This window comes from Leuciscus leuciscus (genome assembly GCF_965113295.1).
Source record: "Leuciscus leuciscus genome assembly, chromosome: 18".
Taxonomy (NCBI): Eukaryota; Metazoa; Chordata; class Actinopteri; order Cypriniformes; family Leuciscidae; genus Leuciscus; species Leuciscus leuciscus.
The window spans coordinates 38,899,148-38,908,294 of NC_138742.1; the positions used below are offsets into that span (position 1 = coordinate 38,899,148).

General features: G+C 39.3%; 2 long non-coding RNA genes across 2 annotated transcripts in view; both read right to left on the bottom strand.

Annotated features, from left to right (window-relative positions):
* LOC309480406 overlaps positions 1 to 9,147 on the bottom strand; it is a 75,487-nt gene that overhangs the window by 25,071 nt on the left and 41,269 nt on the right. The window lies entirely within an intron of this gene.
* LOC309480059 lies at positions 1,881 to 6,244 on the bottom strand. Its single transcript, XR_014199524.1, has 3 exons — positions 6,164 to 6,244; positions 4,433 to 6,091; positions 1,881 to 2,165 (listed from the first exon to the last, which is right to left on the bottom strand). It is a non-coding gene; the product is annotated as an uncharacterized lncRNA (long non-coding RNA).

A 9,147-nucleotide genomic window follows, 5' to 3' on the forward strand; every position in this document is an offset into this window, starting at 1 on the left:
AACCGCGTAAATGTGCCTTTGGCTCTCATTCATTTTGTCAACTATATTCTAAATAAACTATATATATACACTCACCTAAATGATTATTAGGAACACCTGTTCAATTTCTCATTAATGCAATTATCTAATCAACCAATCACATGGCAGTTGCTTCAATGCATTTAGGGGTGTGGTCCTGGTCAAGAAAATCTCCTGAACTCCAAACTGAATGTCAGAATGGGAAAGAAAGGTGATTTAAGCAATTTTGAGCGTGGCATGGTTGTTGGTGCCAGACGGGCCGGTCTGAGTATTTCACAATCTGCTCAGTTACTGGGATTTTCACGCACAACCATTTCTAGGGTTCACAAAGAATGGTGTGAAAAGGGAAAAACATCCAGTATGCGGCAGTCCTGTGGGCGAAAATGCCTTGCTGATGCTAGAGGTCAGAGGAGAATGGGCCGACTGATTCAAGCTGAAATAACCACTCGTTACAACCGAGGTATGCAGAAAAGCATTTGTGAAGCCACAACATGCACAACCTTGAGGCGGATTGGCTACAACAGCAGAAGACCCCACCAGGTACCACTCATCTCCACTACAAATAGGAAAAAGAGGCTCAATTTGCACGAGCTCACCAAAATTGGACAGTTGAAGACTGGAAAAATGTTGCCTGGTCTGATGAGTCTCGATTTCTGTTGAGACATTCAGATGGTAGAGTCAGAATTTGGCGTAAACAGAATGAGAACATGGATCCATCATGCCTTGTTACCACTGTGCAGGCTGGTGGTGGTGGTGTAATGGTGTGGGGAATGTTTTCTTGGCACACTTTAGGCCCCTTAGTGCCAATTGGGCATCGTTTAAATGCCACGGCCTACCTGAGCATTGTTTCTGACCATGTCCATCCCTTTATGACCACCATGTACCCATCCTCTGATGGCTACTTCCAACTTTTTATTGGTATTTAACAAGACAACACACAATGATCAAATTGGTTTCTTGAACATGACAATGAGTTCACTGTACTAAAATGGCCCCCACAGTCACCAGATCTCAACCTAATAGAGCATCTTTGGGATGTGGTGGAACGGGAGCTTCGTGCCCTGGATGTGCATCCCATAAATCTCCATCAACTGCAAGATGCTATCCTATCAATATGGGCCAACATTTCTAAAGAATGCTTTCAGCACCTTGTTGAATCAATGCCACGTAGAATTAAGGCAGTTCTGAAGGCGAAAGGGGGTCAAACACAGTATTAGTATGGTGTTCCTAATAATCCTTTAGGTGAGTGTATATATATATATATATATATATTCTTTCCTCATATTCTTCCTTTAGTTCCCTCTCAGTGACATATCTGACTGAAAGGCTCATTATGCAGCTCATTATGCGGGTCATTGTCTTCTCAAGTGTGAATCACAGCATTATTCATGATCATTCACGCTCCCATGCATATTGCCATTGTAAACAAAAATGGTCTTACAAAATGAAAGCGTTTGTGCACACACATCAACCAGAGCAAGAGCAACACCCATCAACATCATCACCCTACCCCTTTAGCACCACAGTCCACCCTGAACAACTGAAAATTCTTTTTGGCAAACTGTGCAGAAAAACCCATTTCTTTCTTTAGAGCTTCTTTTGTTTGAGGTGTGGGTTTGAGCTCGACGTGGCTATAAACAGAGCGGGTTTACAGCGCATGATCTCGAGACTCGCCGCTAAACTCGCGGAAATGAGCTTCGCTTCTACTTTATTGTGAAACTGATTTCTTTATATTTGTTATTGGTATTCTCCACACTGCAAAATGTGGGCCTAAAATATGGGACAAATTGCATCCCGTATAGATTTGATACGGGACACATAATTTCAGGACGATCCTGTATTTTATGGGACGGGTGGATTTCATGAACTTTAAAAACAGATTTCCCCATCCTCTACTGTACAGTCTTTGTCCAGCATATTTACAGTCTTATCGACACTGTTCATTTGAACAGAAAGTGAAAAACAGGCAATAATAAATGTGCATGTTTACCAGAACCTGTTCCCCTCTTCTAAATGGCATGGGTCCACATCGTTCCTCCTTGCCCCATTTCCCATTCTCATAAGTGTTGCGGACAACCACATTCTCATCAAAACAAATCTTGTAGTGAAATGCAATTCCAAGATCGTGATGCAGGTTAATGTCAATTCTGTTGGAGAAATAAAAGCAAAGGGAACTGTAAGAGCCTCCTGTAAGTCTCCCATGTGTTCTGTGTTCATGGTATCATTCATAATATTCACTGCACTCGGAGTGTAGGTGGTGGGCGTGTCCACCGGGGTTTGGGCGGGAGTGATAGTGGTCTGTTTGTTTGCTTCACCTGTTCACCTGAGTTCAGGGGCTTTGACAGAGAGAGGGAGTGAGCCTGAGAGCGAGCACTTTCTGTTGACCGCACTTTCGCACTCACACAGCACTTTTATGACCAGGGGTCTCATTTATAAAACTGTGCGTAAAATAAAATCTCTGGGATCTAACTGCGCTCTATGAAGTACTATGAAGGTACCCAGCATGCAGTGTGGCATGAAAAGATTATGCTGTGGAGTTTCTTAATTCTTGTTGGTTTTATCTGTGCTGCTGAACTTATTTTTGGATCACTTTTAGCAGTTTGTGTTTATTTTGTAATGTTCAGAATCAATCTTTATTATTATTATTATTATTATTAATAGTGTCACCATTGTTGTGTTTTATATTTCTGTGCATCATTAGGTGATGGAAAAAAAATCTTGTGTTGCAAGATGATGTCATATCTTTCAAAGATAAATTCTCAGCAGCTGCTTTGCTATTATGAAATATCCATCTACAAACAACTAGTGATGGGAAGTCCGGTTCTTTTCCGCGAACCGGTTCTTTCGGACAGTTCGTTTCAATGAACCGGTTCAAAAAACCGGTTCACCAGTTCTTTAACGTCATCACGTAATGACGTCAATTCTATCATCCCGGCGGATAAATATACATTCAAATAAAGGCATTTGTAATCATAACTTCAGTTAAATAATAGTACTCATCGTCATAATCATCTTTGATAGGTTTCTTAAGGCGATGCGCAAACGCGGATGTTTTACATGTCTTAAAGTGAATAAACTGGTCTTCATCATTTTTATTTTATTTGTAAATAAACTTACATTTAGCTGAATTCAGTCCCTCATTCAAGTCCTGGTTCACCCGTGCTCATGTATCAGCACAGCACATAGATATAAACACAGCATCAGTTGGCCAAAAGAAAGTTCGGTTCAGAGACGGTGCGATCACGCATGCGCAGTCTCTCCAGCTCGTCGGTTCTCCGTATCGAACGTGTCCGAAAGAAACAGTTCTCGGTTCTGTGCTGGTGATCCGAGAACTGCTGCAACAACCAGTTCTTGACTCGAGAACCGTATGCCTGTGTGTGAGCTGAGAACTACTGAAACCTTACTAGGCTTATTCAGTCGACAAAACTAAAAACTTGATGCATATCTCCAGTATGTTTAATACGTTATGTTTTGATCAACACATTATAAACATTTACTTTGCACCCTTTAAAACCTAGGCAAGAGTTTACGTCAAAAATGTATATCAACTTACTTCGAAATTAAATGATCTGTTGCAGAAAATAATGTTTTAGTATAATAATAAATGTTTAGTTTTACAGTCCATTCATTGTGTTTCCAATCTTTAAAATAATACAGTGAAAAGGCAGTAGCCTATGTGATAAACATGTTTCTAACATGTTTTATTTTGTTACACTTATTGATGTTCAATAAAATAGGCTACAAGAAACATGCATTTCGTCCCTCTGAAAGAATTGCACGCATGCTCAGCTCATCAGCTCATCGGTTCTCCGTATCGAACGTGTTCGAAATAAACAGTTCTCGGTTCTGTACTGGTGGTCCGAGAACCGCTGTACCTGTACGTTCGGTAGTGCGCGCATGCTCAGTATCAACTGCTCGTGCTCATCACTTCTCTCAGCACGTCTCAGTTCAGTGAACTGTTGGATTTACTGGAGTAGGCTAACATATGCCTACTCCGGGATATTGGTTTATTTTGAGTCGAAGGGACTGTCAGGACTCAGGCATGTCCGAAAGTGAGTAACTTTAGTAACTTCTTGTGGATCAGTGCTGACGCAAGACGCGAACTGTTTCGAACGATTCAGTCCGATTTAGTGTACTGGTTCGACCAGTTCACTAAAAAGAACCGGTTCAAAAGAACGATTCGTTCACGAACCGGCCATCACTACAAACAACTACGAATTTAAAATAATATATTGGTAAATATTTATGCTTAACTCTAATATTACTATTTAACAAAGCTTAACTTAAAACCAGCCAATTAGCTTTTTATATTCTAGCTAATTCACAAGACAGATCCACACACACACACAGCAGTCCACAAATGCACACGACGAGTGCAGCAGAATTATTAATGGAAGAATAAACATTGTCAAACCTTTTCGCTTGAGTATCGATGATTCCTTGGATGATGATGGCTTTGCCAGGCTGAAGTCCGCCTCGGATGAAGCTTTTATACGGGACCTGATTGTGGGTCAAAGTAATTCAAGATCATTTGTATAATACAGAAAATGTTTACAGCATGCTAACATGTTAATTAGGTCACATCCACTTTGAACAATCCATTAAAAAATCTTTCTATTTAAGATACTTAAAAAATATGATGTCCAAATCATATCAATCATCCTTTCAATATAATTGGTGACTTACTGGGTTGGAAAACTGCGGTTGCAGAGCCATTTCAACAGATGTTGTTCTCCTGCAAATCCTAAAGTTTGTACTGTATTCAAGGCTGACACCACTTACAGAAGTTATCATCCAGGGGTGGACCGAGATATTTATAGGGTGGCGACACCACCCTCAAACATACAGTATGCGTAGGTGTTTACTTGGAACTCGATTAGCAAATAACAGTTCTACCATATCCAACACAAGTGGAATTATGCAGTTTTATTTTGAACATTGATTCTTGAACCGAGACATATATTTTAGGAAATACAGCAGAAAGAAAAGAATGTTGTGGTCATGTACAATACAGAATAATACTATCAACTCTGGAAATGAATTCCACAGTTTTTGGCATGAATCCTGTATTTTTACAACACACAGATCATTCACACTTTATAATGGCTGTTTGAAATCTGAAGGTCAAACATCCATGATCTCCTAAGTATCAGATAATATTATATCTGTGTCGTGCTACAGATAGGGGTGAAAAACATTAAATGATTATGGTTATCATTCTAAAGCCTGGGTTTGAAGTTTCTCGGCTGCTGCAAAATTGATGTTGCGGTGAATGACACAAATACCAGTCCAATTAATGAGCAAACGATTCTTAAGAGATGATGCTTTTAACATGTTGTTTTAAGAACACTATGAAAATGGTTTCAATGCTCATTTTCGCAATACCAGCTTTGTTTTCTCACCCTCTCTTCTCTACTAGTTAATGAGAAGCTTTTCCAACAAAATGCACATTTATTAACATATTTTAGTCCAAACTCACTTCATAACATCACTGTTCTGATCTGATGTGGCTTCTGATCAAAGAATGATATTATTTTATAGTATTCTAACTGTTGATCAGCATTGCATTATAAATATACTTTATTCTTATGGAAATGTCTGAGATAGATTGAAGAGCACAGATAAAATATATTGTGGACGTGTGTTCATGTTTGATTCATGTTACTAATTAATATTCCATGTTAATAATCGCATGACTTTCACAGGAATTCCACATGTTTGATCAGTTAAAGCGTTTCGGTCTAATCTTTATTCATCTACAGCGATAGCCTGATGACTTTGTCCATATTAGGGATTGCCTGGAATGTCATAAGTTTTACTACTTCTGTGAGGCATATTTGGAGTTTCTGAGCGAGGGCGCCTGTATGAAAGAAACGTACATTACAGGTAAAAATAAACCTCTTTGTCATAGTTCTAGCTTTGTCATATATACATTTCCATAAAATTATACAATTTTACATCCTTAATGTTGTGACAGTTTTTCCTGTGGTAACAAATATTGACATTTTTGCAAGTTATTGTAACAAACTAAGAGATTCCAGTACTGGAATGAAAAAGTTTGGGAACTATTATTCTCTAGAATCCTTACATTATTTCCAACAAACGGTTTCCTCCCACACAGTTGAAATATGATCTATGTATCTACGTTATTGTCAGCTTATTTTACCAGATGTGGTGACAGAACATTCTCTAGAATTATTACTACATTTCCAACAAACAGGTTTTCTCACACACAGTTGAAATATGATCTATGTATCTACGTTATTGTCAGCTTATTTGACCAGATATGGTGACAGAACATTCTCTAGAATTATTACAACATTTCCAACAAACGGTTTCCTCCCACAAAGGTTCACTTTGGGGCAGTTTAAGCTCTGAATATTGTAACAAGTTAGCTCAAATGGGAAATATGAATAATAACTCTTAACTATGTACATTTCCTGAAGAAAATGTGAAGTAGTGCTTGCAGTGGCAATATTCGCCACTGGGCAGATACTAACACAATTAACATGTTGTGATACCATGATATATCACGTTTTAGCATTATTTACCACGATTTACCATGTTTCTAAGATGATTTACTACGAATTATCAGTTATGATTAATTATTAATATTTGGGTCAGTTAGTAATGCTTTGGCATTAACATATTAACCCCCTGAGGTCGGCAATCACGCCGGCGTGATCTGCTCGCTTTTTTCCTTATCAGTGCAAAAGAGACTCAAAATACTCTGTTGATTTTGATCTTACATACTTGTGTTCAGTGTTGGGAACGTTACTTTAAAAAAGTAATTAGTTATAGTTCTTCACTACTTGTTCCAAAAAGTAACTGAGTTAGTAACTGAATTACTCTATAATAAAAGTAACTCGTTACCAGGGAAAGTAACTATTTGAGTTACTGTTAAAAAAAAAAAAGTTGCTATATGTCAAAGAATTTGGAAACACTTTGCAGTTTGAATGTCCTGTACAAAACTACAGAATGTTTTTATGTTTCCGCTGTTCGATCACGTCCACGCCTCACACACACAAATGTCAATCAATCAATCAATCAATCAATCAATATCTCTCTCTCTCTCTCTCTCTCAGCCAGCATGCTCCAGAGCCATGTTCAGAGCTAAGGCTTACTGCTATTGCCTGGAGTCGAGTCCATTACCTATCATTGGAGCTGGTACCCTGCCTGACTACGCCACTTAATATCACACCAGAATGTGAAGTTCTTAATTTATACCAGCATTTACTTTCTCCACTGATAGGAAAAGGACATCAACCACTTCTTGGATTTATACAGTTAATTTATATAACAATTTACTCACAATAATAAAATAGGCAACAAGATAAAAAAGTAAAGAAAAGCAACTCACTGGTCAGTTAATGCTACAGCACAATTCACCACAATTCATCAGCTTAGATTCATACTCCAAATACTATCCTATATCAGTATATAAAATCAGCCAAGCATAAAAATAAAATGTATTAAAAGAGAAGTTTGACAGTCTTTAGTCAAATCCCAAACCACATTGGCCTTATATGGAAGTCCGACAGATGAGCGGACCGCGGAAGGGAGTGCTGATTCAGATGAGGCGGTTTAGTTAGTTCGTCCCTTTACGCAGCTCCGTGATCCAATATAAACAGCGGCAGCACTGAGGAGGAGTAAAAGTAGCCCTTAGTCTCACGCAAAATACTAGCACAGCTCTCTCACACACACATAGGCAGGACAACTTTCCTTTACTTAGCTCAAATCAGGCGTTGAATCCACCGCATGAACCTCTGCGTCCCTCTTCTTCACTTATCTCCAGTTATGCGTTGTAATCAGATCCGTGCCCACTGCTCGTCTGGCTGTGACTTTCTGTAATCAATCGCAGCGATCGGTGTTCCTGCCCGTAAGTTCAGCTCGCGGTGTGTGTGCGTTCCTCTGCACACCTTCACTCTGCCCCCGCTCTCTCTTTGTTTCTCGCTTGCCTCTTCTTATACAAACTGCCGCACCTGTCCTTAATTAATCCATTAGTCCGAGCAGTGCTGCCAAATGCCGCCAATGTCAAAGCGAGAGGGTTGGGTCTGTCAATCATAACTGTTCGGGAGTATTTAGACCCACACATAAGCAACCAGTGACACAGCAATAGGTAATCAAAATACACACACAAACCAAATAAATTACGTGGGTGAAATAAATTACACACAAAGGGTTCAATACTATAGACAGACAGATGTTCCACATTTGACATTTATACCGTGTATTCTCCGTGTATATTCATGCACCGAACCGTGACCCCCGTACCGTTTCGGTTCAATACGAATACATGTACCGTTCCACCCCTAGTTCTTGCCTTTGACCTCAATGAATTTGAAGTAGGGCTTATATCTCCACCTTGAGAATGCCAACTTTTCATCGGATTGCTCCTGACTCGCCATCTCTGCTGCTTCATCGAATCTCTGTTTAGCTGGTGTGTGTGTGTGTGTGGCGCGTGTGCTGGCATGTGTGTAAAAACACTGGCTCTGATTGGCTACCATGAAACACATGACTGCCTTAGCCAATCATAATCGCTTACCTCATTATTAACCCACCTCCTCACTAGCTGTGCGAGCCAGGGGTGCGTTCGGATTACACAGTTTATTCAATCAATGCATAGTAACGCACCGCATTTAACATCCAGTAATGTTAACGGCGTTGTAACGACGGGAAAAGTAATTAGTTAGATTACCTCGTTACTGAAAAAATAACGTCATAACCTAACGCCGTTCTTTTAAATGGCGTTATTCCAAACACTGCTTGTGTTATACATCAGTCGATCCTGTTAAATGTGTTTTATTTTGTGTGTATACTCACAATAAAAACAAAGTGTTGTGCTTTTCGCCAAATAAAGAAAAATAAACCTGATGCGAGTTCTGCCTTCTCTCTGTCTATTCTGTGAAGTCTATTCTGAAACGCGTCCGAAAATGAACTGTAACTCAGCGAATACTTCTCACACAGACACGTGAGATATGTCTTTATGAAGCTTGGATTCTCTTCTTTTAAATGAAGTAATTTATATAAAAAACAAATATTCTCAGCTTATGTAAACCGTTAGAAAGCAAGGAGATGTACCGTTTTTTCGTTCTCCCTTCATTATCTCTAATGAGCTGAGGCAGCCCC